The sequence below is a fragment of the Symphalangus syndactylus genome, chromosome 6 (genome assembly GCF_028878055.3).
Source record: "Symphalangus syndactylus isolate Jambi chromosome 6, NHGRI_mSymSyn1-v2.1_pri, whole genome shotgun sequence".
Taxonomy (NCBI): Eukaryota; Metazoa; Chordata; class Mammalia; order Primates; family Hylobatidae; genus Symphalangus; species Symphalangus syndactylus.
Window position 1 is genome coordinate 125,455,940 of NC_072428.2, and position 27,728 is coordinate 125,483,667.

The 27,728-nt window shown below is 41.6% G+C and overlaps 1 protein-coding gene across 11 annotated transcripts in view; it reads right to left on the reverse strand.

Moving 5' to 3' along the window:
* Positions 1-16,480, reverse strand: part of CNOT4 (CCR4-NOT transcription complex subunit 4) — a 149,589-nt gene extending 133,109 nt beyond the window's left edge. For 4 of the 11 annotated variants that reach the window (XM_055284123.2, XM_055284118.2, XM_055284128.2 and 1 more), the window contains exon 1: positions 16,012-16,272. The gene's annotated coding sequence lies outside the window, so the exon portion shown is untranslated. Of the gene's footprint in view, positions 1-16,011 lie in introns of all 11 variants that reach the window. The other 7 variants (XM_063642294.1, XM_055284120.2, XM_055284126.2 and 4 more) reach the window with 4 other exon arrangements.
* Between the last annotated feature and the right edge of the window lie 11,248 nt (positions 16,481-27,728).

Here is a 27,728-nt window from a genome sequence, read left to right on the forward strand (position 1 = left end):
GGCCAGAAAGGAGCAAGTGAGTTGAGGGCATATGCAATATGACTGGCAATTCAATTATACAAGGTAAGAAAGGAAGAAAGGAAATCAAGGGGGCAAGGTACAGTGAAAAGGGAATAGAATCAGTGGACTGACAGTTTCAATGACAGTGAGGAATTGTTGAGTTGAAGTACCAGGTAGAATGGGCTGAAAAGACAGCAGTCAGAAAGAGCTTAGAAAAAATGAAGAGGTTTCAAGTTATTGGTAATAACAAGGTATATGAAATGACCATGAAGCCAGGTGTGGTGGCTCACACTTGTAATCCCAGCGCTTTGGGAGGCCAAGAAAGGAGGACTGCTTGGGGCCAGGAGTTTCAGACCAGACTTGGCAACACAGCAAGACCCCATCTTTACAAAATATCTTTTTTAATGCATAAAAAAGATAGGACCATGAAGTGCCTTAAATGGGCTAGACAGTAAGATCATTAAAGAAGACATTTAGAAATTAAGAGGTCACAGTATTAGAGGGACCATAGTGATATATATTGAAATTATCAAGAATTAAAAGAGACTTCGTGTTAGAAGAATGACAGTGAGCCAGGAGCTAAACTAGTCAAGAAAAGAGAAGGTGTAACCCAGGTTGCGGTAGATGCCAGCAAACATGAGGATTTACAGACAATATAACCTGTTAATAGACAAGTTTTAAGGAGAACAAGAGAATGGTGGACAACTGCCCCATCTCCAGGCTCCTGGTTCCAGTCAGTGGAACCAGGTTCCCTCTTGACTCCTGTTCAAATGGAGTAGGTCAGAGCAGGAAAATGGTTTGTTTGTTTGTTTGTTTGCTTGTTTGTTTTTAGAGACAGGGTCTCACTATGTAGCCTAGGCTGGCCTTGAACTGGGCTCAGGGATCCTCCTGCCTCCATCTCTCAAGTAGCTGGGACTGCAGGTGTATACTACCATGCCTGGCCAGGAAATGTAGTTTCAAGTCTCAGTACATAGGACTCCCCACTGATCCTTGATGACATTATCAGAAAAAAATGAAATATTTAATTGCCAATGTATAAGACAGCCACAGGGGAAGCAGCATCCTCAGCAAAGTACGAAGTAGACAAAATGTTCAGAGAAAGAACAAACAAGGATACAGGAAATTTTGCTGATGATAGACTGTGAATTCCACTGGGTTGCACAATGGCAAGATTTCAAGAGTTGAAGAGGATTGAAAAAAATAGTAAATACACCAAACCTTGTGGGGACATGAGTATCACCTAGAAGACTGATAGTAACTGACATAAAAAGGGAAAAGGGATAAAGAACATAATGAGATTAGTCCTGGTGGACTGATACAAGTAGCAGTGTCAAAGCTATGAATATTGGAGGAAGGAATGTGGTATTTGAAGCTCCCTATCAATGGAAGACAACAGTTTGGGGAATCATGCTCTTGGTCTCAGTACACAGGGCCTCCCCATAAACCTTAATAATGGCTTGCAAAGAAACTGTAATGCACTTGTAAGGTGTTATAGAATTTTTTGAAACTAATAAGGAGGTTAGAATAGTGCTTAGCATCTAATAAGCACTCACAGATAGGCTTTCATTAGCTAATCAAATGTAAAATATAAGTATTGTATCAAAAAAAGATTCATTTATAGATTCCTTTCCTCAGCTATTAACGAATGGGTTTCCCAAGTGATTTCAAGAAAACCTGTACCAAAAAAAAACTCAGAAAACTCATTTGAGAAAAAGGAGGAAGTCTTTGAGAAGGTAAAGTCCTATATAGTGTCCATCAATCTGATAACTGGCTTCTCTAAAAAAGCACCACCAGCGGTGGGGCACAGTGGCTCACACCTGTAATCCCAGCACTTTGGGAGGCCAAGGCGGATGGATCACCTGAGGTCAGGAGTTTGAGACCAGCCTGGCCAACATGGTGAAACCCTATCTCTACTAAAAATACAAAAATTAGCCGAGTATGCTGGCACATACCTGTAGTCCCAGCTACTCGCGAGGCTGAGGCAGGAGAATCGCTTGAACCCGGGAGGCGGAGGCTGCAGTGAGCCGAGACTGCGCCATTGCACTCCAGCCTGGGCGACAGACAGAGCGAGACTCTGTCTCAAAAAAAAAAAAAAAATTAGCTGAATGTGATGGCACACACCTACAGTGCCAGCTACTTGGGAGGCTGAGGTGGGAGGATCACCTGAACCCGGGAGGTCGAGGCTGTAGGGAGCCAAGATCTCGCCACTGCACTCCAGCCTAGGTGACAGAGTGAGGCCCTGTCTCAAAAAAAAAAAAAAGAAAGAAAGAAATTTAAGAACATTCAGGGCTGGGTGGGAGCAATGTCTCACATCTGTAAATCCCAGTGCTTTTGGGAGGCCAAGGTGGGAGGATTGCTTGAGCCCAGGAGTTCAAGGCTGCAATAAGCTATGATTGCGCCACTGCACTCCAGCCTGGAAAACAGAGGAAGATCCTGTCTCTAAAATAAAGAAAAAGAATAATATTCAGCACAAACTGTCTCAAGTTTTCTCACCTCTAATAAACAGACTCTCTTACAGTATATATACAAAAACTGTGAATGCTCCTATTATGTTGTTTTCTGGCCATTTTTACAGTTATTTTCTTGACTAAATAGTTTTTGTTTGTTTGTTTTTTGAGACAAGAGGTCTCACTCCATCACCCAGGCTGGAGTGAAGTGGCGCAATCTCCACTCACTGCAACCTCCACCTCCTGGGTTCAAGTGATTCTTATGCCTCAGCCTCCCAAGTAGCTGGAATTACAGGCACGCACCACCATGCCCAACTAATTTCAGTATCTTTATTAGAGACGGGGTTTCACCATGTTGGCCAGGCTGGTCTCAAACTCCTGACCTCATGTCATCTGCTCGCCTTGGCCTCCCATAGTGCTGGGATTACAGGCGTTAGCCACTGTGCCAGGCCAACTGAATAGTCTTTATCAGTCTCTGCTTAACATCTTCCTTAACCTCCCTGCAATCTGATTTATATTACCATTCTTAGTGTACTGAAACTGCTTTAATGTGGTCAGTGACCCTCACACCACCAAGCCAAAAGATTCTTTCTCTATTCTCATTCTCCTCGAACTCTGTATTGGACTATGTCCACCTCTGTGCCCTTCTTCCTGAAACCTCCTTGGCTACCTAGAAGCAACACTATCCTGAATCTTCCTATTCCTCTCTCTCTCTCTGACCTTTCCCTTAGAAAATCTCTTCCTTTGGATTCTGAGACAAACTTTTCCATCTTCCTTTTACCTCTCCTACTGTTCCTATTAAAGTATCTTTTTCACTTCTACCCCTGAAATGTAGGAACCCCAAAAGTTTAAGTTGAGTCCACTGTTCTTCTCTTATTTTCTTTTTATTTTTTGAGACAGAGTCTGTGTCACCCAGACTGGACTGGAGTGAAGTGGCACAATCACAGCTCACTGCAGCCTCAATCTCCCAAGCTCAAGCGATCCTCCCCACTTAAACTCCCAAGTAGCTGGGACTACATGAGTGTGCCACCAAGCCTGGATAATTTTTTTTTTTTTTTTTAAGAAATGGAGTCTCACTATAATTGCCCAAGATGGTCTTGAACTTCTGGGCTCAAGCTATCCTCCAGCCTCGGACTCCCAAAGTGTTCGGATTACAGGCGTGAGCCACTGCACCCAGCTCTTTTTTATATTCTCATAGGGTCAGGCATGGTGGCTCACGCCTATAATCCCAGCACTTTGGGAAGCCGAGGCAGGCGGATTGCTTGAGGCCAGGAGCTCAAGACCAGCCCGGCCAACACGGTGAAACCCCATCTTTACCAAAAAATACAATAATTAGCCAGGCATGGTGACATGTGCCTGTAGTCCCAGCTACTCGAGAATTGCTTGAACCCAGGAGGCGGAGGTTGTGGTGAGCCAAGATTGCGCCACTGCACTATAGCCTGGGTGAGAGAGTGAGACACTGTCTCAAAATAAAAATAAAAATAAAAGATTCTGATAGTCTCTTTTAAGGTTCATTCATCCAATTAAGTATTTATTGAGCATCTACCATCAACCAGGTTCTGTTTGGGTTGCTTAAAATAGTGAACAGAACAGACCAAAAAAAAATCCTCTGTCCCCATAGTGAAATAATTCTATGCTACCAAGCACACTCAAAACTATCTTCCCCTAAATACTATTTTAAACACATCACTCTCGTGACTTGAAAACAACAATAACAACCTTGCAATGATTCCCCTCTTATCAGCCACATCTAATTTTCTATGCCTTAGTCCAAAACACTTGATAATCATTTTCTATTGTATCCATACAGGTTCATTTTCCATTACTCTCTGATTCAAGGGAATTCCAGGCAGGCCAATCTTCTGATTACCCCTCAAACACATTCCTTATATTTCTATGTGGTCAAGTGACTACTGAAAATATACGTTTAGTACTTAGACATTGTTTTACAAGTGTACTGAATTAATAGAGAAATTCAAAGATGAATGATTTTGATTCCTTCAAATGCATAAAAATAGCAAACACTTACACAAAGCGACTGTGTGCCAAACACTATTCCAAGCACTTTATATACATTAACCCATTTATTCCACACAACAATCCTGGTATCTCCATTTTACAAATGAGGAAGCTGAGGCCCAAAGACGGTAAAGTAACAACCTAGGTCTCACAGATAGTAAGTGGGAGAGCCAACATTCATATGTAGGAAGCCTGGTTCCATACTACCTAGCATACTCCCAGCAGAAGTAATAAAAACAAATAGAGCTCAAAACTGAAACTGAAAACTATATTCGACTATAAAAAGTTACGTATAATAAGTTAATCCTTTACTCCAAATAATGAAGAACGGTATTTCCTCTAATATGTCAAGTTTAAATTATAGAATTTAATAGTATATAGTAAAAACCACAATCTACAAACATGAATACACCATATATCATTCAGAGTTCCCCAAAGCTGCTGAAAATACTTGCTAGGCATGACAAAGAATATATGGTGACACAGGTCTAACTTGTGTTCTTTTGTTAGCATGCATATATTAAAGTATTTTGCTGTCATCCTTGCTTTCATCAGAATCAAAATAGATTTGAATACAATCTTTAAGGTTTTTGTTTGTTTGTTTTTGAGACGGAGTCTTGCTCTGTCACCCAGGCTGGAGTGCAATGGCATGGTCTTGGCTCACTGCAACCTCCGCCTCCTAGGTTCAAGTGATTCTCCTGCCTCAGCCTCCCGAGTAGCTGGGATTACAGGCACATGCCACCACGCCCGGCTAATTTTTCTATTTTTAGTAGAGACAGGGTTTCACCATGTTGGCCAGGCTGGTCTCGAACTCCTGACTTCGTGATCCACCCGCCTCAGCCTCCCAAAGTGCTGGGATTAAAAGACTGCCAGCTTTACTGTTTGGAAGCAAAATTCACACGTAGGACTAGGTCCCGTATGACAGAAAAAAATTTAGGAGAAGCAAAAAAACTCCCCAAAGCATTTAACTCATATAGGTACTCTTCAACCTATCACCAACTTTATGGCTAAAGGAGCTTTTAAAAGGTTTCTAAGGACTCATAGAGAATTCAATTATTTTATAACTGATTACATAAAATTAAAATCCAAAGGCAGAGGTTCTTTCATAAAACAATCCTGACATATTAAAAGATAGGGAGTGCCTAACTACAACATTATCATTTTCTTTCCAGTTTCCCCTGCTCTTTAGGCAGAGAAAAGACATGAATTTGTCAGGTTTTGAGATGGAGAGATTAAAACAAACCAGGACACGGATGCTAGTTTGATTTGGGAAAGTCTAGACTGTATGTAGCCTTTCCAACTAGTAATGACAGCCTAACTGGAAAAGAAAAGGTATATAGATAAAGGCAGCCAAAAAAACAATGCCATCAATGCCTTAGGCAAAAATCCACAGCAGCTACTATTCCCCGCTTTATTTTCTGCCTCTCCTCCCTTTTCCTGGGTAAGGAAAGCACCCAAAGCACCCCCAAGGCCACTCACAGAAAACCAATTTCTTCCCAAGCACTGTATGAGTTAAAAAAAAAAAAAACATAAACTATTAATAATTTGAGGTTAATTCTATTTAATCTCAAATGTTTCAACTGTTTGGAAAAGATCTTTCAAACAGGGAGTCGTTTTCTCCTCTCCTCACCCACAGCAACCCACTATGACACTCATAAAGTCATCCCATACTCCAAGGGATTAACTACAAATTTCCTGGGGAAAACACTGGATTTGGCAGCTATCACTGAAGATATTCCCAAATACTAAGGTTCTCCTATATACCCCATATTTGATATTTTCTTTCCTCCCACATACACTGGTGACAACAAGAAAGATGTATAATCCTTCTCAAGATTCTCTACACAATGGAGATCTCAACTCAAATCCAAAATTAAAACACGAAAACCCTGTTAAAACAAACCCCCCAAGGAGAAGGCAATGGCTTTCTATTCTAGTGTTCATTTTCAACAGCACACACGACCAGCTAAATAAGCAAGTTTTAAAACGTCAAAAATATTTCTGTCGTATTACTGGAATGAAAGAGGTCTAAGGATAGAGGCGATGCCAATGAAAAACAGATTATTTCCCAATAATGTACTATGTTGCATCATCTTAATCATTGAGTATTTCCCAAGTCACTAAAAGGTCCATGGCATTATGATAGGTCCTATATTTTATAATAACAAGAAAGAAAATGGTAAAATTAAGTTTAATTTTAAAATTATAAGCACAGTTGAGATGTTTTCAGACTCAACTGTGGGAAACTTTGAGATCCACATGCTAAATACAGTAGAGGAGGAATACCTGAGACATTGAAGGAAGCATGAAGATAATAAGTGGCAATACAGTATTATTCATCTACCTCATTTACAAAGCGAGAAACAAGAAACCTACTTTTTTCCCCCAGCTTTAAAATAAAATGTAAAATTTTCCTTCACAAAACAAAGTATGCTATCCAGAAATACACAACAGACCCAGAAAGTTGGCTTAATGCAGGGTCTACAAACCAAAACAAAGAATAAAAAAAAACTTCAAAGGTCGCAGAACTTAAAAAAAAAATTCCAGCCAAAACATATACAGCTGATGTTTAACCAGACCTATTTTTTAAATTACCTGTGCAAAACAAAGATATCGAAGTAAATGAAAGGATAAGTTTTCATTTCACAATCTCCCTGTATACTTCCTCAGCCTGCGGACCTACCTTTATTTATCCTTAAAGGGAGCTGGTAGCTAGAAATATTTAATGCCCTACTTCATCAGAATTTTCTTTAGCTCTGATCAGGCCATTACTAAAGTCATCCAGTAATATTTACTGGTTATAGTATTCAAATGTGAGTAGTCTCCTAATAATCATTCTGAACTAATACACACATAGGAAGCAGGTAAGGCCTAAATTTCTCTTTTACAAATGAAGTATGTTCATTTCTCTTACTGTAATAAAGACAATATTTCTTTATTTTCCAAGCTCCTATTCTCCAGTGAATAGCTTTAAAATCATTCAAAAACACTGGTAGCTATTTTCTACTAAACTTTTTTTTTTTTTTTGAGACAGAGTTTCACTCGGTAGCCCAGGCTGGAGTGCAGTGGTGCCATCTTGGCTCACTGCAACCTCTGCCTCCCGGGTTCAAGCAATTATCCCAGCCTCAGCCTCCCGAGTAGCTGGGATTACAGGGGCACACCACCATGCCCAGCTAATTTTTGTATTTTTAGTATAGACAGGGTTTCACTATGTTGGCCAGGCTGGTCTCAAACTCCTGACCTCAAGCAATCCTCCCACCTCAGCCTCCCAAAGTGCTGGGATTACAGGTGTGAGCCACCACACCACGACTACTAAAACTTTTTGAGGCTGTTATTTGAGTAATCATCTATCACTTCCTTCGCAACAGCTGGGCTTGGATAACAAATTACAGTTTGCTATCAAAGATCAAAGACAAATAGACCACATTTCCTCAGTTCTCTACTCTTCAAAACCTGGTGTCACTTTAGGGCATGAGGGACTAAGAGAAGATGGAATCAATTATCTGACAAATCCTGTAGAATTTCCATCCTAACATCTCTCAGAATAGCTCCTTACCTCAGTGGCTTGGTCTCTAATTTTTCAAACAAAACTCAACTGTCAACCCCAAAATATGCTGCATACTACTAAAAGACTAATCTTTCTGAAAACCACTTTCATCATGTTTTCTCCTGCTCCCTACCAACCTCTACTGGCTTCTTATTGTTTAGCAGATTAGATTCAACCTGACACTAATACACCTTTCATAATCTAGCTCTACCCTACTAATACAAATTTATCTGCCACCATTCCCAGTAATTAACACTTTATTCCATTGAGATCAGACTCCTTACATCCCTCTCACATCATGCTGGCCCCTACCAAGTGTTTGCTCATTCTTTACTGTGGTCTGTCTCCTCCACAACGCATATTGAAACTAATTGCCAGTGTGATGGTATTAAGAGTCGAGGCCATTAAGAGGTGATTAGGTTATGAGGGCTCTACCCTCATCAATGATAATGCCATAGTAATGGAAGTAGGTTCCTGATAAAAAGCAAGTTCTGTCCTCTCTGTTCTTGTTCGCTCACCCTCTCTTGCTCTTCTACCTTACACGATGGGATGACACAGCATGAAGGCCCTGCCAGATGCCAGCGCCATGTTCTGGTTCTTCCCAGTCTCCAAAACCATGAGCCAAATACATTTCTGTTGATTATAATTATCCAGTCTGTGGTATTCTGTTATAGCAGCATAAAATGAACTAAGACATGCTTCCATTCCCTATATAGAACGTACATAATGTTCTCCTTCTGGATATGCTAGCCTATACAAACAGTACACAATCTTTATTCAAGTCTCATCTTCTTCAGGAAGCCTCACTCCTAGGACTTTAGTCTGAAGATATCCCTATACAAACAGACTGGACTCATACTACATGTAGCACACATTATTTGTACACTGCTTTGGACAGTGCTAATTATATCATTATGAAAGTATTCCTGACAAGATAAACTCTACGAAGAAGTTGTGCCAAATTTTCCAAGAAGTGGTTCCATAAGCAAAGTCTGTTCGAAAAACTGATTAAAGCTGGGTGCAGTGGCTCAGGCCTGTAATCCCAACACTTTGGGAGGCCGAAGCGGGCAGATCACCTGAGGTCAGGAGTTCAAGACCAGCCTGGCCAACATGGTGAAACCTTGCCTCTACTAAAAATACAAAAACTTAGCCAGGTGTGGTGGCGGGCACCTGTAATCCCAGCTACTCAGGAGGCTGAGGCAGGAGAGTCGCTTGAACCCGGGAGGTGGAGGTTGCAGTGAGCCAAGATCACACCACTGCACTCCAGCCTGAACAACAAGAGCAAAACTCCATCTGAAAAAAAAAAAAAAAAAAAAGAAAAGTTGATTAAATAATCCTGATTTTGGCAGGGCACGGTGGCTCACGCCCGTGATCCCAGCACTTTGGGAGGCTGAGGCAGGTGGATCACCTGAGGTCAGGAGTTCGAGACCAGCCTGGCCAACATGGTGAAACCCTGTCTCTACCACAAATATAAAAATTAGCTGGGCATGGTGGCACACACCTGTAGTTCTAGCTACTTGGGAGGCTGAGGCAGGAGAACCGCTTGAACCCAGAAAGCAGAAGTTGCAGTGAGCCAGGATGGCACCACTGCCACTTTAGCCTGGGTGACAGAGTGAGACATCATCTCAAAATAAATAAAGACATTTTATTATATCACGGCAGAGTGGCTCACACCTGCAATCCCAGCACTTTGGGAGGCTGAGATAAGAGGATCACTTAAGCCCAGAAGTTTGAGACTACCCTGGGCAACAGGGTGAGATCCCATTTCCATAAAAAATAAGAAAATTAGCTGGGCATGGTCCCGTGCCTGTAGTCAGAGCAACCTGAGAGGCTGAGGTGGGAGAATTGCTTGAACCCAGGAGTTCAAGGCTACAACGAGCTAGGATCGTGCCACTGCACTCCAGCCTGGGCAACAGAGACCATCTCAAAAAAAAAAAAAAAAAGAAAAAAAAGTTCTAGTACGAATGAAACAATGTAATGACTAAGATTTGATACTCTTTGAAGCTGAGTAACAGCTACATGGTGGTTCATATCTACTTTTGTACTTGTTTAAAAATACCAAAAGTTCCTTTTTAAAAAAGTACTAATAACGTCTTTATATCATTTTAAATGACAAAACCAAAATATAACATTTTCTTTACCCAAAGAATACATAGGTCCCTCCTGACAGTAAGAAAAATGCTTGCAGAAAGATTTAATGCAGAATCCTAATTCTCATCTAAGAATTAATAAAAGTTAGAGGAAAAAATATAATCAAATAGAAGGGATTTCCATGAAAAGAAAAGTTAATCCTAACCACTAAAAGCAACACTGTTTATATTATAAATCTTCATTCAATTAGAGCATTCACAAGAGGGTCCACCCAAATAACTGATGAAAATTTAAAACTTCAGAAAAAAATCTTAAGCAAAATATGGGAAGCAGAAAATAAAGGGGAAAAAAGGAGAAAAGTTGCTACAACCAATGTTCAACAACCCAAATCAGCCAATGGTATTTTAGAAAATTCACAATCTGAAAACACCTGATGCTCTAAGGGAATGGATTAAAAGGTTCTTAAATAATCAGAAAATTAGCACTTCCACTCTATTCCAAACACTGAAAAACATGCTCAGAAAATTTCAGATATTGGGATTAATGACCATGTATGTGTTTGTTGCTATTAAGAAATGCTCCACCCCTTTGAAATTTTAGTCTAACTGCTTTTCAAAATTCAATCACTATTTTGCCTACATCATTCACTAACTGCTTCCAAAAGCAGTAATATAAGATCTGCTAATTTTTTTTCTTTTTGTTTTTGGAGACAAAGTCTCACTCTGTCACCCAGGCTGGAGTGCAATGGTGCAATCTCAGATCACTGCAACCTGTGACTCTCAAGTTCAAATGATTCTCTTGCCTCAGCCTCCCGAGTAGCTGGGATTACAAGCACGTGCCACCACATCCGGCTAATTTTTGTTTTAGTAGAGATGGGGTTTCACCATGTTGGCCAGGCTGGTCTCGAACTCCTGACCTCATGATCCACCCACCTTGGCCTCCCAAAGTGCTGGGATTACAGGCGTGAGCCACCGCGCCCAGCCACATCTACTATTTTTAAGGGAATGCATTTTATTGTTCTAATTACACTGCTTTTTTGCCTTGACATTTTTTCCAAACTGGTTTTAGGCATATCCACAAGCCAATTTTGACTATTTTGATTTCAAATTCTACTCCATAATTGCTTTAAAACTCAAGAGGTGAGATTTTAGTAGCCATACTTTAAAAACGTTGTTTTTGAACAGTTATCTGACATACACACCTATACAAATAGCGAGACTTATCCTAATAGCAATACATCATCTGCCCATCACCCAAAGCAATTAAAGCTTAAAACAGGACAACCCTCCTGTATAAACAGAGTTTAATAATAAAGAAGCCGTACTTGAGGCTGGGCACAGTGGCTCACACCTGTAATCCCAGCACTTTGGGAGGCTGAGGCAGGCAGATCACAGGTCAGGAGTTCGAGACCAGCCTGGCCAACATGGTAAAACCCTATCTCTACTAAAAATACAAAAATTATCTGAGTGTGGTGGTGGGCATCTGTAATCCCAGCTACTCGGGAGGCTGAGGCAGGAGGATTGCTTGAACCCAGGAGGCAGAGGCTGCAGTGAGCCGAGATCCTGCAGCTACACTTCAGCCTGGGTGACAGAGCAAGACTCCGTCTTGAGGAGTGAGGGGCGGAGAAAAAAAGCCATACTCACAAATAAACCTGTTAAGATGAAAAATAAACTCATACTCAAACTGTGTTATACCATTCTTAAAGTTAGGTTTTCCTACCAAGTAAAAGTAATCATCTTCTTTTTAGTAGCTTATAATTTCTCTCTTCTGATAAAAGAAAAATATGCTGCTAAAATCTAAGTACTAAAATCTAAGGAGACAAAATAGTGGTGAAATTTTCGATAAACTTTATAATTAATGAAAGAATCCTATCATAAAAAAGAAATGTGTCACAGAACCAGTTAGATTCTATTATAGTAGAAAAAGTTGACATTTACCACATCTTTTCTAATAAAGAAGTCCACATAAAAAGATTAAAAACAATTGTGAAGTTCTTTTAGAAAACCACTAAACGCATGATTAAAAAGTCCCACATATCTTCTTTCCTTGCATCATAAAAATAACTGGGTAAATTATGCTAGCTTTTAAATTTGTGTACTCTCAACTTTTGAGAAAAATATGTATATACTACAATCTTTAAAATATTGAGGATATTGTCATCTTTTATTCAGGAATGGATATTTGCAGATTTTTCCTAATATCTTTGAGGTAACATAAAATATTATAAAATCTCAGAATGTGTTAAACAAGTTTTATCCAATACATGCTATTCCAGTGGGATAAAAACCATTTACAAGTTCCATTTAGATTAAGAAATCCTTTGAGAAAAGTATGTAGTACATTCTAGTTATACTGTTTCTAGAACAGCAAAAATCTCTATAACCTATTTCCCTACTGTTTTCTTCGGAACCAAATGAGCTGAATGTAACTTCCTTCACAAAGAGTCAAGATGGTATTACAGTTACTGTCAGAGACCTAACTAACTGAATTTTCACCAGAGGCTGAAGTTTTCACAAATTAAAACCATTTTACTTAAATGATCTATAAAAAAAAAACACTAAGTTTAAATATATTTAATTGAGTACTATTTGCAGTCACATTAGAGAATTTAATTTTAGGCCTGGCATGGTGACTCACGCCTGTAATCCCAACCCTCCGGGAAGCCAAGGTGGGCAGATCATGAGGTCAGGAGTTCAAGACCAGCCTGACCAACATGGTGAAACCCAGTCTCTACTAAAAATACAAAACTTAGCCAGGCGTGGTGGCACACGCCTGTAATCCCAGCTACTCAAGAGACTGAGGCAGGAGAATCGCTTGAATCCGGGAGGCAGAGTAAGCCAAGATCGCACCACTGCACTCCAACCTGGGTGACAGAGCGAGACTCTGTCTCAAAAAAAAGAAAAGAAAAAGAAAATTTAATATTTTTCTCATACAAAACAACAAAAAGATAAATTTATTAAACTGAAGAATATGGATTCCTTTTAAAGACAAGAGTAGGGAGGGGAAAAAAGGGAAGATTTCTAAATCCAAACTGCTTAAATTGGTAAGATATTTTTTCATTCCTTTAAAGCACACAAAATCATTTTTAAAATAAGACTCCTCTAAAGCTAGGAGTCCATCCTCTGGCAACACCCTTTCTTTAACAAAGTAATGAATTGCAAGTTATCGCTGGTACTCCCATTTAGACTCATGTTAAAGGGCATTACAAAAACAATTTTATTTTTCTGCACTTTGTCATCTGATTATCTCATCCTAATTTTATAATAGGCCAACTTGAAGCGATTCATGTTGAAAACCTTCTTACAGAAATAATCTATTGATCTCAAGAATTCAACTACTGAACCTGGCAGAAGGTATTCCAAATTATCAAAAGAAACCATGAAAATATGAAGCTTCAGTGTTCATGACGTTAGATCAAAAAACTTAAACCACGCAAAAATATTTAGAAATCTCAGCTCCCTATTTCCTATCAAAATGTTAAAGAACTTTAGATATCTTTTTCAAACGTACTAAAGAGACAAAAGTAAATTCCTTTTGACTTCAGAGGGCTGAAACGAAGAATTCAGTAACTGCAGGCAAAAATTATGGAGGGGAAAGAATTACTTGAGAAAATATTTCGTGAGACAAATACCTTTTTTAGAAAAAAAGATGTATTAAAATCACTCCCTTCTACCAGACAAACAGTCCTCTCCTAGAACTCACTGCTTACAATTCAGCCAAGTATGACTGCCAAGAGTTTCTAAATCTGTGTTAGGATTGTTCAAAGTGGAAAGCTTCTCCACCAGTGTATTACAACAAAAGTATATTTTTTAGAGTTAAAGATCAACTATTAAATACACTCCTACTGATAAACTAAATGTAAGTGATTTAAAAAAAAAAACAAAACTCAAGCTGTAACTTAGGACAAAGTTTGCCATATAAATTGCTTGCAGTTCTAAGAGTAGGTATTTATTTGGTCCCCCAAATTGGGGCTTAAGTGGCTGAAAGAAAAAGGTTTTATAAACAGCTTTTCTAACCTTAGTTTACGTTTGGTAAAACAGACCATTTATCACAATCAAGTGAACATAATGCCAAATGTTAAGATTCCAAATTTTACAGGTAAAATTTGTAAAAATTACAATAAGCCAGTAATGGACTGCCACATGAGACTGTCACTGATTTTAAACATTTTTACATATATCTTAAGAATACAATGTCATGTATGTCATGTTTAAACTTGGGATGTATGTATTTGAACTATGTAATCCTGGTTGCTTTTCTGGTAATTCTTTATCTCACAGTGGTCTGATTATAGCCAGGGCTGCTTCTTTCCATTTTACCATTAGTCAGTACATCTTAATTTTGCTTTCACCAAAACATGGACATCATAAGCCACCTCTTGCTCCCAATTTTCTGCTTTTTACTGTAGATAACAATGACAGTGAGTTCCACCAAATGCATGTATGTGCACAGCTTTGTCATTCTTTTCCCAGCCCCCTTCTTTTCTATGGGAAAAATACGAGGAACTTAGGTTTATATAAAAATATCGACTTTTCTTTTGCATACATAACTACTGGATTTTCAAGAGAAGACAATTTATTCAGATAACTATCATTTAGAAATGTCAAGAGAACTTCTCAAATCCAAAAATAAGAAGAAAATCTGATATTAACTGGAGAGGAAATTTCCACTCAAATCATAAATAAAATGTCATTAATTAAGCTGAACATCAATAAAACTCAGTCAAAAATCAAGTTTCAATAAAGAACCCACACATAACCCACATGTAATCAAAATATCACTTATATTTGCTAGCGGAGTTCACAGATGAATTCTGTATGTGCGCCAGATTTATCTTACTGTGTAATGCTGGGGTTAATATTTGTTGGTATAAATCAGGGCCCACACTAAGTGTCCTGGGGAGAGGCAATCCAAAGAACGCTTAGTAGCATGATAAAACCAGTCCAAAATGAAAAAAAGAAAAAAACCACGTCCTAACACAACAGAGCGAATAAGTGACAAATAGATCACAGAAAGCAAAAAGAAAACGGTCCCCTCCGGAATAGCCTGAATAAAAGATCTTTACTCATAACGTTTAATAGTATCCTACCTCGCTTCATTCACTTCCCAACTTCCTTTACTTTTCAAGGGCCACCACAGGGCATCCCTTTTTCTGGAAATGTATATTGAAAGGATCTGTACAGGAAAGAGGGAAGGAACGGACAATTCTCAAGAAGGCTGAGAAACAGGTGGGTTAGCAGGAGCAGGAGCATAATCTAGATACTTAAGGGGCAGCTCTAAGATGACAGATGTGGTGGAAGGAAAGACTGCAAATCGGAAGCAGCTCTAGTGTGGCAGATACACTGTGGGCTGATTGCAAGCACCAGAGGGGGGCAAAGGCTAACTCCAGAGTGGTAGCAGTGGAGCAAAAAAACAAGCAGCAGGACGAGTGGGCAATGAGCAGTGGGATTAATGAGCAGCAGCAGCAACACGGGTCAGAGTGGAAGTGATGGCTTTGGTCTTGGGAGACGGGGCCAGTGGGAAAGGACGTCAGACAGGGAACAGGGGATTGGGGAAACAAGGACGACCGAGACCTAAGAATCCTGCCCCGGTGAAAATGCAGGGAGAAAAGCTGGAGACCAAAAGCCGCCTCGGCTCCCCAATTAAAGAAATTCTCGAAGGAGAGTCGCTGCTTGCCGCCGCGCTGCCTTCTGACCCGCTCCCTTTTCCTGATGGTAACTGCTGTGGCGTAAAGGGGAGAGGGAGGAAGAGGAGGAGGAGGAAGAAGACCAAGGAGGAGTAGGGTGAAGATGAGGCGGGGGGTGGGGAGAAAGGGGGGTGCGGCCTGTACAGTCCCAGCGAAGCCTCCGCTCTCTCGTAGCCGGTCAGCCCCGGGTTTCCCCTAAGCCCAGCCCCGCATAGACTCACCCGCCTGCCTTGCCTCGCTTTTCCCTCAGCTGACTCCACGCGCTGCCGCGTCCTCACAAGAAACCACTGAACGAGCGTCGGGGAAAAAACTCTTCAGAACCGGGTCTGATTGCTTCAGCGAGTCCGACCTTTACGGCTGAGAGACAGACTCTCAGCTTTCGGTGGGTTCCACAGCCAGACAGGCCACCATCTTACATTAGGGTAAGACTCCTCCGGCCTCCCGTGCGCAGGCGCACGCCGATCCGGCCAGGAGGGGCGGGGGAGGGGCGGGAGGAGCCGCGGGCGGCTGAGTGGGAGGTTGCGGTGGCCGCTCCCGCAGCACCCTGGGAGTTGGAGTCCTCGGAGGGTAACCGCCCAGGGGCACGCCGGGAGTTGAAGTCCTCTCTCAGAGGGCGGAGGGGATCGCCCACCTCACGTGGCTGCTGGACTGATGCCTTTCTTCGTGTTTTGCTTCCTTCTCTGCGCGCGTATGCTGCTTCAATGTCATTTGGTCGGCGGTTTTCACTAGTGATTCCGTGTCCTCGGTGTTTGCGGAAATGTGCGACCCCAAGACTGGGGCGAGGCTAAACAATTTTTCGGGGAGCCCGGAATGTTTATTCTCTGCTCCGCCCACCAGGGATATCTAAAGGGGGCGGGGTGGAGGTGGAGGCAGGTTGGGGGTACGAAGAGCGCGGGATTTGATCTAGGGTGAGAATTTGATACAGACTTGGGGTCTGTTTCGCAAACAGACGCCTGTTTAATTCATTTCCCTGTCCTTGCGCATTTGGGGGCCACCACCCTTGATCCCTTCTTCACTGTAAAATCCCCAGTGAAGAAATACACTAGATTGTTCTGTGCAGATTACCCAAAAGAACGGAAGACCCGTGCACTTACACTAACGTGCTTCTGTTGGTGTGAATTTGAGAATTTGCGGACCTCGGTCTTAGTTCGGTGTCCTGCCAGCACAGCTGTGTGCAAGTTCACAAACTCTACACATATCGGCACATCCCCAAGAACAATGAATGTAGCCACAATCCCTACGAGCACTGAGGAATCATTAGTCACAAAAGTCAATCAATGTACTGGTCGCCCTGTTTGCATCCCAGAACTCTGGTGGAAGTGGCGCTCGAAGCAGTAATTTTTTTTTTTTTTTTGAGACGGAGTCTGGCTCTGTCACCCAGGCTGGAGTGCAGTGGCACAATCTCGGCTCACTGCAAGCTCCACCTCCCAGGTTCACGCCATTCTCCTGCCTCAGCCTCTCCGAGTAGCTGGGACTACAGGCGCCCGCCACCACGCCCGGCTAATTTTTTGTATTTTTAGTAGAGACGGGGTTTCACCGTGGTCTCGATCTCCTGACCTCGTGATCCACCCGCCTCGGCCTCCCAAAGTGCTGGGATTACAAGCGTGAGCCACCGCGCCCGGCCTCGAAGCAGTAATTTTTGCTTATTGCATGTATTCTTCACCCACTCATACAGCAAATACTCAATGAGCTCCTCCTGGCTGCCGGGTACTCTTCTATATATTGAGAACACAATGGTGAGCAAAATAGAAAAAATTCCCTGTCCCCATTCTAGTCATGTGTTGGGATGAGGAAGAGGAGACAGGAGGCATTATTTTAAAAATATGTGATTAAAATGCACAGTATGTCATAACCGATTTTAAAAACTTAAAGCAGGGAAGGGGAGTAGGGAAAGAGGTTGCAGTTTTAAATTTACGAACTTAATTTCATAATAAGAAGCCCTCATTTCATTTTTATTTATTTATTTATTTTTTTTTTTGAGATGGAGTCTAGCTCTGTCACCCAGGCTGGAGTGCAGTGGCCTGATCTCGGCTCACTGCAACCTCCCCCTGCCGGATTCAAGCGATTCTCCTGCCTCAGCCTCCCGAGTAGCTGGGATTACAGGTACATGCCACCACACTAGGCTAATTTTTATATTTTTAGTACAGACGGGGTTTCACCATGTTGGTCAACCTAGTCTCGAACTCCTGACCTCAGGTAATCTGCCTGCCTCGGCCTCCCAAAGTACTGGGATTACAGACGTGAGCCACCGCACCCGGCCTCATTCTTTTGATACATTGGTTTTCTGTGTTTCAGTTTCCTCACTATCAAACCTAGATACAACGGTTATTTGGGTAAAAATTAAAATATGTAATGAAGTCACATTTTACCCAAAGTTTGAAATTATAGAATCATGGCATGATTACCTAGCAAGGAAACTTGGGAAATTATTTGGATTTCCCTTTAGGTAATTAAATGCGTAAACATTCAATATGGTTGACGTTTTTATTTAAAATGTGTGTTTATTGTTCTTGTATATATTACCGATTTTATAGTAGTATATAAACAAAGTAATGAAGAGAACAAAATAAAAAGAAGCCTTCCCATTATGAAAGATTAGAATCCTCACAGTAAAAACTGGAAGGGATCTTAAGCATCACCTAATCTAGTGCCAATCTTATCTTACCCAACATTCTTTTTTTAATAAATGTTTTTATAATATGCTCTTTGTTAGCCTAAAATGAAATTCATAGGTATATAAACTGCCTATGTACATGATTTCATCTTAAATCAAAATGATATCTTATTTATAATACAAATGATATGAAGAAAGTAATTTATAATAAAATTGTATTCCAATATATAAATGCTCAGCATTACTATTCTAGAAATACAGTCAAGTCATGGTTTGTTAGCACTTATAAATAAAATTTCCAACACTAGGGGGCAATGCCATCCCTGTATTGAGACTGACAGTAAGGAGGTGATAGTTCCTAGGTCACCAATTGTGAGAGTCACTACTATCTCAGGCCAGTACTCCTTTTACTATACTACGTTGCCAGTTTTCATATGTTTATGTATGCATATGTGTGTATATATAGTTTCATATAGACTTATGTATGTAACACTTCATTCTCATATAATTTTTAAAGTTAACATTAAATTGGGCCAGGTGTGGTGACTCATGCCTGTAATCCTAGGACTTTGGGAGGCTGGGGAGGGAACTGTTTGAGCCTAGAAGTTCAGGGCTAGCCTGGGCAACCTAGGGAGACTCTGTCTCTACAAAGATAAAATTTGAAAAACAGCCGGGTATCGTAGTGCCTGCCTGTGGTTCCAGCTACTTGGGAGGCTCAGGTGGGAGGATCACTTGGGCTTGGAAGTCGAAGCTGCAGTAAGCCATGATCATGCCACTGTACTCCAGCTCGGGCAACAGAGTGAGACTGTGTCTCACAACAAAACAGAACAAACAAACGAAAAAAAAACATTCAGTTGTATTACTTTGCTTACCTAATGATTCCTAAGTGTGGAACCTATCTATTCACTTAATAAATGTATTTTACCTTTAGGCATTGTGCTCAATGCTGGTGGTATAGCAAAACAATGGTCAGCAAAACATGGTCCCTGTCCTCATAGAGCATAATGCCTTGTAGAAAAAGCAGAGATTAAATAATCATATAAATAAATAAATACAAGCATATAAACAGAATTTCGTATATATGATTACAACTGGTCATGAGTACCAAGAAGATGTTTAAAGGATGTTATGAGAAAGTTTAAGAGGGGAGCCTAGTTTAGATCGGTGGGGAGAGGAGGGTAGTCTTTACCAGGTTAAGAGTGGAGAATATGCAGAGACAGGAGGTGGTTTAAAAAAACACTCACCACAGGCTGGGCACAGTAGCTCACACCTGTAATCCCAGCACTCTGGGAGGCCAAGGCGGGTGGATCACTTGAGGTCAGGGGTTCAAGACCAACCTGGCGAAACCCCGTCTCTACTAAAAATACCAAAAAAATTAGCCAAGTGTGGTGGTAGGTGCCTGTAATCCCAGCTACTCAGGAGGCTGAGGCAGGAGAATTGCTTGAACCCGGGAGGTGGAGGTTGCAGTGAGCCAAGATCACGCCACTGCACTCCAGCCTGGACAACAAGACCGAAACTCCATCTCAAAAAACAAACAAACCTCACCACAGCCGGGCATGGTGACTCATGCCTGTAATCCCAGCACTTTGGGAGGCAGAGGCAAGCTGACTTGAGCCGAGGAGTTCGAGACCAGCCTAGGCAACCTGCCAAACCTGCCAAAACCAGCCTAGGCAACCTGCCAAAACCCACCAAAAATACAAAAAATAAGCCGGGCGTGGTGGCACACATCTGTTGTCCCAGCTACTCAGGGGGGCTGAGGTGGAAGGATCCCTTGAGCCTGGGAGGTTGGGGCTGCAGTGAGCCAAGATTGTGCCACTGCACTCCAGCCTGGGTGACAGAGTGAGACCTCGTCTCAAAACAGAAAGAAAAACAAAACAAAACAAACGCCTCACCAGAAGGCGTGTATGGACTATGATGAGTAAGGGGAAGGGTGGCATGAGGTGAATTTAGAGAAAGGCAAGGGCCAGGGCGGGCATGGTGGCTCATGCCTGTAATCCCAACACTTTGGGAGGCCAAGGTGGGTGGATCATTTGAGGTCAGGAGTTCAAGTCCAGCCTGGCCAACATGGTGAAACCCAGTATCTACTAAAAATACAAAAATTGCCGGGCACAGTGGCTCATACCTGTAATCCCAGCACTTTGGGAGGCCAAGGTGGGCGGATCATGAGGTCAGGAGATGGAGACCATCCTGGCTAATATGGTGAAACCCTGTCTCTACTAATAAAAAAATACAAAAAAATTAGCCGGACGTGGTGGCGGGCACCTGTAGTCCCAGCTACTAGGGAGGCTGAGGCAGGATAATGGCATGAACCCGGGAGGCGGAGCTTGCAGTGAGCTGAGATCGCGCCATTGCACTCCAGCCTGGGCAACAGAGCGAGACTCTGTCTCAAAGAAAAAAAAAAAATTAGCCAGACATGGTGGTGCACGCCTGTAGTCCCCGCTAGTTGGAAGGCTGAGGCACAAGAATCACTTAAGCCCAGAAGGCGGAGGTTGCAGTGAGTCGAGATCATGCCACTGCACTCCAGCCTGGGCAACAGAGTGAGACTCTGTCTCAAAAATAAATAAATAAGTATAAAGAAAGGCAAGAGCCAGATTATCCAGGCCCTTGTAGATAGGAAACACAGCTCTTATTCCACAGGAAAAGGAAAGCCTATGGAGGAAAGAGTCATGATCTGACTGACATCTTGAAAAGACAATGCCACCCAATGTCCATCAATGGGAAAGTTATAAATTTAATTTCAGTACTTCCATTTTCTGGAATATTACATGGCTATATGAGAAAAAGAAAGGGAATGACATGTCGACATGGAGGAATGCCCATGACATGTTTATCAAGTAAAGAATAAATAATTATAACATAATATATTGTGTAATGTAATACATTTTTTAGAAACAAAAAGAACCAGTGCAAAATAATACAAATATATTTCTGTATAATCACAGAAAAAAGAATAGAAGGATTCATTACACATCAAACATTTAGTGTATGTTGGTTACCTGGGAGGATTGTAATTAGATAGGCATAGAGGGAAAGCAGAATATTTGCTTTATAAATTAACCAGGCTTAGTGGCCAATGCCTGTAGTCCCAGCCACTTAGGAGGCTGAGGTGGGAGGATCACTTGAGCCTAGGAGGTTGACTCAGCAATTCTGCAGTGAGCTGTGATCATGGGCAACAGAGACCCTGTCTCAAAACAAAATGGAAAAAGCAAAAACAAAAGCTTTTCTTCAACCTGAGGAAGTTGATTTAAAAAAAAAATTTTTCTTTGTAAATTACTTCATTGATTTTTTTTGCATATGAATTAGTTTTATACATTTTTAAAAAATACATCACTCAGCTTTGTGGAGAATGGATTGGAGAAAGGCAAAAATGAAAATGGAACAACTAATTAAGAGAATATTTCAGTCATCCAGATGGTAGTTCTGATTGTGGTGGCTGCAGTAAAGATAGGGGGAAAAAAAGGTGATGAATTCAAGATATATTTTTTTGGAGTTGAAATAATAGGACTTGGTGATGCACTGCATATGAAGTTCTCATGAATGACTCCCAGATTTTCTGGCTTCAATGGCTTTGTAGATAGTGGCTCCTTTAGTAAAAAGAGAATGGCGAATATTGAAATAGCATCTGTAGAAAGCAGAACAACTTTATCAGAAAAACAGCAGGATTTCAGGGAAATAATGGTTTCTCATTTGAGACTCGTGAATTTAAAAATCATAGTGATTATATCTTCCCCAACTTAGTGATTTTTCTTAATAATGCTTATTTGCTTAGTTTCTGCCAAAGAAACTACAAACAGTTGGGTTTATCTAGGCTGGAGGACAATAAAAACAAGAGAGGGTTAATGGGCAACGAGAATTATGGATTGTTTCCCATTTTTTAAGCCTTTTAAAATTATTAATATATAGATTTTAATTTAAATTTTTTTTGAGACAGGGTCTCACTGTGTCACACAGGTTGGAATGCAATATAGCGCAATCTCAGCTCACTGCAACCTCTACCTCCTGGGCTCAAGCAATCCTCCCGCCTCAGCCTCCTGAGTAGGTGGGACTACAGGTGCACACCACCACATCTGGCTAATTTTTCTATTTTTTTGGTAGATACAGGGTTTCCCCATGATGCCCAGGCTGTCCTCAAACTCCTGGCCCAGGTGATGCACCCACCTCTGCCTCCCAAAGTGGTGTGATTACAGGCATAAGCCACTGCATCTGACCTAGATTTTTTGTCTTGGAGATGGGAGTCTCACTATACTATCCAGGCTGTTCTCAAATTCCTGGCCTTAAGTGATCCTTCTGCCTCAGCCTCCAGAGTCGCTGGAACTGCAGGCATGAACCACCACACCCAGCTAGATAATTTTTTTATTGTACTTTAAGTTTTAGGGTACATATGCACAATGTGCAGGTTTGTTACATATGTATCCATGTGCCATGTTGGTGTGCTGCACCCATTAACTCGTCATTTAGCATTAGGTGTATCTCCTAATGCTGTCCCAGCTAGATATTTTAAATAAATAACATCATTTTCAAGTTACATTCTTGGAATATAGTCTCGAATACAGACCTACTAGGCTAAGCTTGCCCAACCTGCAGCCCACAGGCCACATGGGGTCCAGGATAGCTTTGAATGTGTCCCAACACAAACTCATAAACTTTCTTAAAACATTATGAGATTTTTTTTGTGATTTTTTTGTTTCAGCTATCCTTAGTGTTAGTATATGTTATGTGTGTCCCAAGACAATTATTCTTCTTCCAATGTGGCCCAGGGAAGCCAAAAGATTGGACACCCCTGTACTAGGCCAAAGGAAATGATCAGTTTTATGACCCTTGTTATGGCTAGATTTCTTTAATATTAATGCATTCTAAAGCCACTTTATTCGTGGGACTTTTTTTTTCCAAAAACCCATTAATTTTATGGGTTTTTTTCTGTTATTTAGTTAGTTTTAATCATTTACTTAGTATTTGAGTGTTAAATATTGGGTATATGGAGGTAAGCAAAACACTAAACTCAGAGATATTAGGGTTGAAAAGGAGAGACAGACAACAAGTAAAATAATAAGCAAATTACTTATATTGTCAAAGTATTAGAAGAACGAAGAACAGAATGATAAAAGAAATATCAGGAAGGGATTTACTTTAGATTGGAAAGCCTCTCTGAAGAGATGACTTAATCTGAGATTAAAAGGATTTGAAGAGATTATCCGTTTAATGAATGGCCTGTGCCAACACCCTGATGCAGGAACAAGTTGAGCATATTCCAGGAATGGAAAGTTAGCCTGTGAAGTTGGGGCAGAGAACACAAAGGCAGAGTGGTAGGAGATGAGGTTAAGGAAGAAAGTAAAATCCAGATTATGCAGGGCTTTACATGAAGTTTGGATAAGAGACAATTGAATGATTTGAAGCTGGAGAGTGACACGACTCAATTTGTCTTTTCAAAAGACCACTGTGGCTGTCATGTGGCGAGCAGATCAGAGATAGGTGGTGAATGGAGAAGTGGAGAGACCAGTGAGGACACTACTGCAGAAGTGCAGCCTGGAGATAATGCATAGCTTGGACCAGGGCAGGGCTGGGACTAGGTGAGGGGAGTAAGGAGGCATTTGCCTTGGGCACAACATTTTAAAAATTGTTATTTATTTTATTTATTATTATTATTATTTAGAGACAGGGTCTTGCCTAGGCTGGAGTGCAGTGGCATGATCATAGCACGCGGTAACTAAGATCTTGAACTCCTGGGCTCAAGGGATCCTCCCACCACAGCCTCCCAACTGCAGGCATGCAGTACCACCATGCCCTACTAAGTTTTTTATTTTTTATAGAGGTGAGATCTCACTGTGTTGCCCAGGCTGGTCTCAGACTCCTGGCCTCAAGCAGTCCTCCCTCCTCAGCCTCCCAAAGTTCTGGGACTTCAGGCATGAGCTACCGTGTCTGGCCCTAGGGCACAAAATTTAAGCAAACATTTAAAAACTCAGTAATTAAGGTCAATAATGTTTAGATAAAACATTTTAAAAAGTCAAAATTAATGCAAAAAATACATGATGAACAAAATATTAAAATGTAAGATAAAGACAAAATCCAAGGCTGGGCATGATGGATCACGCCTAGAATCCCAGCACTTTGGGAGGCCGAGGCAGGTGGATCAGTTGAGCTCAGGAGTTCGAGACCAGCCTGGGCAACATGATGAAACCCCATCTCTACAAAAATTATACAAAATTAGCCAGGCATGGGCATGGTGGCGGGCACCTATAGTCCCAGCTACTGGGGAGGCCGAGGCAGGAGAATGGCATGAACCCTGGCAGTGAGCTGAGACCACACCACTGCACTCCAGCCTGGGTGACAGAGCGAGACTCCGTCTCAAAAAAAAAAAAAAAAAAATTAGCCAGGCATAACACTTAATAAAATTGTTTTATTTATTTATTTATGTATTTATTTATTTATTTAGAGACAGGGTCTTGCTGTGTCACCCAGGTTGGAGTGCAGTGGTGCGATCTCGGCTCACTGCAGCCTCTGCTCTGCCTCCTACGTTCAAGCAATTCTTGTGCCTCAGCCTCCCGAGTAGCTGGAATTACAGGCGCATGCCACCACACCCAGCTAATTTTAGTATTTTTAGTAGAGAAGGGGTTTCACCATGTTGGCCAGGCTGCTCTCGAACTCCTGACCTCAAGTGATCCGCCCGCCTCGGCCTAAGTGCTGGAATTACAAATGTGAGCCACCACACCCAGCCACTTCATAGCAGAATTTTAAAAGCATTTGCTTTAAAACATGACAAGGATACTCACTACTATCATTTTTACTATTTAACATCATACTAGAGGGGCTAGCCAATGCAAAAAGACATAAAAAAGAAATAAGACATATATAAACTAGAAAGAAAGAAAAAACTCACTATATTCAGATATAATGATTGTCAGTATGGAAAATATATGAATAAATAACAAAAACTAAAAGCAATTCAGTTCATAATATAAACATACAAAAACCAGCAGTATTCCTATATATCAGCCACAAGAATACAAAACCATATGAAAAATGCACACGACTAAATAGTAAGACTTGTTAAATCTTGGTAAGGAGCGTTTACAGAGTCATTGGGATTTGTGGCTTCCAGTAATAAAGAGCATGCAAGGTGATTCTGACCAAACTTCTCTCTTATTATGCGAAGGGGGCAGAAGAACACACACCACAAATGCTGCATAGTATAAATGTTAAATAAGATTTAGTGGGGAAAAAATACTGGCAGAGATGCAGCAAAGCATTATTCCCTATTATCCCACAGAGACACATCTGAAGCCTTCCATAAATAGGCTAGGTATACTCCCCTCCCAAAAAAGGGGTGATTCCAGGTGATAGACCACACTCCTATGATGTTTTACCTACTTACTGAGAATGGGAAATAGGGAGTAGGCAATTATATAACAATGAGAACTTCCTGGTTGGGAATAACCTTGTTAGAAAGGAGCAGCTCCTGGAGTTCAGATTCTGATCATATTGTTTTTTCTCGGACCTGCTGAAGCAGGTTCTTGCTAGGCTACTTGTCTGATTAGCTATTGCCACAAAAGTGCTGTGTAATAACTACCCCCAAGATATAATGGCTTAAAGCATAGTCAGTTATTCTCTCCAACTGCAGGTCAGCTGAGGGTCAATGGATCTAAGCTGGGTTCATCTCAGCAACTCTGCTTCAAGCTGTAAGTCCAGCTGGGATTGGCTCCTCTCTGTGGGTTAGGCTCAGGATTGCTTTCATCTCTGTTCATTCTGGGGCCCAAGGTCAAGAGGCAGCAGCTTCCTGAGGAAAGCTCTTCTCATGGCAATGGCAGAGGTGCAGGAAGGCAAGCCCAAATATGCAAACTTTTTTTTTTTTTCCTGAGATGGAGTTTCGCTCTGCCGCCCAGGCTGGAGTGCAGTGGCATGATCTCGGCTCACTGCAACCTCTGCCTCCCGGGTTCAAATGATTCTCCTGCCTCAGCCTCCGAAGTAACTGGGACTACGGGCACCTGCCACTATGTCCAGCTAATTTTTGTCTTTTTAGTAGAGATGGGGTTTCACCATACTGGCCAGGCTGGTCTCAAACTCCTGAGCTCAAGCCATCCACCTGCCTTAGTCTCCCAAAAGTGCTAGATTTACAGGTGTAAGCCACCGCGCCCAGCCTTGCAAACATATTTTAAGCCTCTCTTTACACCACATTTGGTAACATTTCAGTAGTCAAGGCATGTTACATGGCCAAGTTCAACATTATAATAATTGGGAAATAGAGTCCTCTCCTGGAGGGTGAGGGAAATGAGTGAATATTTACTGAACACTAATTAATGTACCACAATAATGAAAGAGAAACGAATGACTTTCCAGTACCATCCAGATTTGTCTTCACTTTCTGGCTCTTGAAGGTCATTAAATATAAGTCCTTTATCCTTTCATTAACGATAACTAACAAGAGGCTGGATAAATACCAGAAGCATTTACTAAAAAGCATAAAAGACATAAAAATAGCCAGGCGCAGTGGCTCAGGCCTGTAATCCCAGCACTTTGGGAGGCCGAGGCTGGTGAGGCCAAGGTCAGGAGATCGAGGCAGGTGAGGTGGGAGGCCGAGGTCAGGAGATCGAGACCATCCTGGCTAACACGGTGAAACCCTATCTCTACTAAAAGTACAAAAAAAATTAGCCCAGCGTGGTGGCGGGTGCCTACAGTCCCAGCTAATCGGGAGGCTGAGGCCGGAGAATGGCGTGAACCCTGGAGGCGGAGCTTGCAGTGAGCTGAGATTGCACCACTGCACTCCAGCCAAGCGACAGAGCGAGACTTCATCTCAAAAAAAAGGAAAGAAAGAAAGGAAGAAAAAGAAAGAAAGAAAGAAAGAGACATAAAAATATAGTCGTCCTTGAAATGAGAAAAAGTTGGGGCTTAAGTAAGTGAATTGAAGCTATTTCCATTCAAGGGGCATTTGGTCATCCAAAAAAGGCATCTGAGAGACAAGGCTGCCTTCTGCCAATTGCCAAAGGTAAAGAATCCTCTGGCAGCCAAAGATAAAGATCTACCTCCTTGTTAAATATTCTCTTTAAATATACTACTGCTTTTACCCAGGGGCCATTTGCTAGTCTAAGGGGAGCAGCTGAAAATGAGTAGCTTCATGGAAACTAAGGCTAGAGGAACAGGAGTTGGAGGTCAACACATGCTGAAGGTGGGGACTCTCTGCCCTTGACTGGGACCCTGAAATGCCGTACTTTAGAAAATAAGGCGGCTGGGCGCAGTGGCTCATGCCTGTAATCCCAGCACTTTGGGAGGCCAAGGCAGGTGGATCGCTGGAGCTCAGGAGTTCCAGACCAGCCTGGGCAACATAGAGAGGCC